The following is a 3,939-nucleotide window of genomic DNA, read 5'->3' on the forward strand; positions in this document are numbered from 1 at the left end:
CACTAGGAATTGTGTTTTGCTCTCAAAGAGTGTAAGGTAGCCTCTCCCCTGAGCGATTTGCTTACATTCTAAAAATAATAAATATTAAGTCATTTATTTCCATTTCTGAGTAGTGGTAAAGCGCTTGAGACCTTCTCTTCATTCCTTTTCCATTACTCCATCTTTTTACCTCCAGAGAAGATGTGTTTGTATTCCACTCCGTCTCCAGAGGCAGAGTGGTCTGATGTACCACCTGCCCTACATAAACTCCAGGTTTCATAATTCCAAGATCGACATCCTTTGGTGCAACCCTGCATGCATGGGTGACATTTGCTCTCATTATGTCACTCTGTGGAACTGGAGCATGAGAAGCCAGTCCTTTTAGAGCGTTCTATGAGAACAGAAAAGTCTGTTCTCGGATCCCAAATGATGTTCATTTTAAATAGTTACATAGGTATAGAGATAGATGATAGATATTAAGTACATTTTCTCTCTCCCTCTCCACACACACACACACACACACACACACACGCCACATATATGTGTATCTATATACACGTATCCATTTATATGCATACATAGAGAGAAATTTGTATTTATAAATATGTGTTTTTGTGTGTACCTGTGTTTATATAAAATGATGACACATCTTTTTTTTTATTTAAATTTATTTATTTACATTCATTCACTGTACATCATTACAACATACAAAATGAGATTTTTTCCATCCAGAGTACACTGTATATTGACTCAGTCAAACACATCAGCATACATGTTATCATCAACAAATTATTTTCCATTTCTTGTTAACAGGGTAATAGCTCAGAATCTGCGTAGTTTCTGACACAACAGTTGGTAGCAAAATCTTCCTAAGGAAAGAAAATAATTCTAAAACTGGATTATAAAAAAATATATAGATGACCCTACGAAAACAGACAATGAAAAAAATGAATCTGAGTTGAAAATACTAAATATTTGGCACTAATTAATATCCTCTATTAAAGTTATTGGAGTTATTCAGTTTTGAAAAAGATAGATATTTTAACCCATTGTTAAAATGGTTTGAAGCTATGGTTAGATGTGGTCTAAATTGAACAGGAATGTATAATTATAAAGACTATTTTCCCTCACAGTGACGTTTACACAACTCCTAGAGATGTTTCCTCAACTTTATGTCTGAAGGTGATGGTAGCCAAATTGTGGCAACTAACTGAGTGGATTAAAATCATTATTAGAAGCAGTAAAGGAGGAGGATGTGTCTGGAATATAAGCATATAGCATATAGTATTCATGTTCAAAACAAAACTGATACCATACTTCTTGTATCAATTCTGAAATAATGGTCCTCATATTTGAAGTAACCATTCCACTAGTGAGTTATGCATCCATCTAGTCTTTCATGGTTCTGCCCTTGATATTAGCCCTTATTAGATCCACTGAAAGATAGCACTCTGAGAACGGATGTAACCAAAGGACTGATAGAGGAGAAATGAGACACAGGTGTGCATATGTTCTGAACTTGTAAACATAATAACACTGCATAAAGGTCTAGTCCCCATGACACAGTCTCACTTGAGGCAGAATATTGCTGGATATCGTTGGCTAACTTTGGTGATGACAACAGTGAGACTGACAGAAAATTGACAATGTCCTCCACTTTTGACAGGTTTGCTGGGTAGTTTAAGGAACTGAGCACTTGAGCTAGTTTGGGAAAAATTGTGTTACACCATATACAGCCTTCATACACCTAACAGAGAAAAAAAGAATATTTTTAGTGTACAATAAACAAATGACCTTTGCATGTTACTTTAAGCAACTTGTTATTTTGCCCCATCTACACACACACACACACACACACACACACACACACACACACTTATATATAGACACACCGTACCATATATACAGGACCTGTGTACTCTTTAATCCAGGCCACTTTATGCATCTTCTCGAGCACTGCAGTCTCAGCAAATTTTAGATCACTAAATGTGCATAATTAACATCAGTCGAGGTTAATTATAGTTGCCCATAAAGTTTCATTACAACCAAGTAGAAAATATAAAGCCAATCTGAACATTTTAATTATTGTATAAATTACAATTATCTAGTCAGAGTAGTAGTCACTGTGCAATAGAGTTGAACTAGTCTTCTGAAACAGTGTTTTAAACAGTGATGAATTTTATAAACATTAGAATACACTTTAACTGAGGATCATATAGCTCTTTCATAATTTCAGATGAAACTCCAGCTCCTGAATAGCATATAAAATAGGTAACAAAAGGGAAAATGTGCTTTTGTTTGGTGTGATCTTATGGATGTTGATGGAAGCAAATTGTTGAAATTATTCTTTGTTTATTTAACAGAATAACATCACCTGCTGCTAGTAGGCTGTATTGTTTTTATCTTACTCCGCTTTTTCTCCACAGACACTCTTTTTAAATTTATTTATTTACTACTAAAGAAACTCAGATAAAAATCTGATAATTAAAGTTTTACCTGTAAATACACTTCAAACTCTGTGGTACTCAAAGGACAGAATTTGTAAAGATATCAATTTTTTTTTTCAGTATTTGATTACAAAAGAATGAACTTTAAGATTTAACAACCATCTATTGAAAATGAAAAAAGATAAAATATTTCAGTTAAACGTGTTTCAAAAAGATTCTTTAGGGAAAGTAAAAATATTGAATTTTTGGTATTTCCTGGTAGGCTATAAAATAGCATGTATTATAATAAGAAAGAGCTAGAATCAAAGTTCCAGGAAATATTTGATTACAGTCTTAGGTCTACCTCATAGAAATGTTTCTAATCTAAATACAATACCTATTTGCTATACTTAAAGATTTAAGTTTCTGGATAAAAGTTCTAACCTATTTCTTAGGGTTTTTGTTTGTTTTTTGAGAGGTTTTTGCTATAAGACTGGTACACTCACCAGAAAGACAGAGAGAGACAGAGAGTCAGAAAGCAAGAAATCACTCCCCTGTGGGAATGACCACACCGCAATCCCTTCTCCTCCATTCTTCTCTCAGGATCTTGGGCACGCACGCACATGTACCCGGCACGAGTTTAAGTCACCGGGTCAGGGATTCGAAACACGGTTGATTATATAGGAGTCCAGTGACATAGCTGTTACACCAACTGCTGGTCCCTGATTTGTTAGGATTTAAGTCTCTTTCATTTTCAGGGAACAATGAATTATGTAAGCACTTTTGACAGTACAAAATTTTTGCCATGTCCCAGCCCTTTTTCCTTCATAAAATAATGCCAAGTTTGAGATGAGCAGATGACATAATGGGTACATCACTGGAGACTCCAACTTAGTGGAATCCCAGACCTGATGGCTTAAAGCTCATGCTAGACACATGTACGTGCATTCCTAAAATCGCAAGAATAGAATTGAGGAGAAATAATTGCAGTGTAATTCTGGGGGGCGAGGGGGATGTGATTTCTTGCTTTCTGTTTCTCTGTCTCTCTGGAAGTGCACACTCCCTATAGCAAAAATCTCTCTCTCAAGTAATAATAATAATAATAATGATAATAATAATAATGCCAACTTCATTTAAATATTAGGATGACTCATATTTCACTGAAGTGTAATATTAATTTAAATACCATGACATAATTGGTTTAAGCATTGATGTGATAGGTGTGGTAGAATGTAAAAGTGGCAGCAATCCCAGTATGGACACATTTTTATAACTTAATTTTGCAACATCTTCTATAAGAGGTGTCTATTACTGAATTTGTTAAATTTGGACTTGGCCATGAAATCTACTTTGATGATAGTATAATAATATTAATGATACAGGGACCAGCAGTTAGCGTAATGGCTATGTTGCTGAACTCCCACATAGTTGACCACGGTTTGAATCCCAGTCCCGGTGGCTTAAACTCACACTGGGCGCGTGTGCGTGTGTGCCCAGGATCCCGAGAGGAGAATGGAGGAGAAGGGATTGAGGC

This window comes from Tupaia chinensis, unplaced genomic scaffold (assembly GCF_000334495.1).
Source record: "Tupaia chinensis unplaced genomic scaffold, TupChi_1.0 Scaffold000282_1, whole genome shotgun sequence".
Classification (NCBI taxonomy): Eukaryota; Metazoa; Chordata; class Mammalia; order Scandentia; family Tupaiidae; genus Tupaia; species Tupaia belangeri.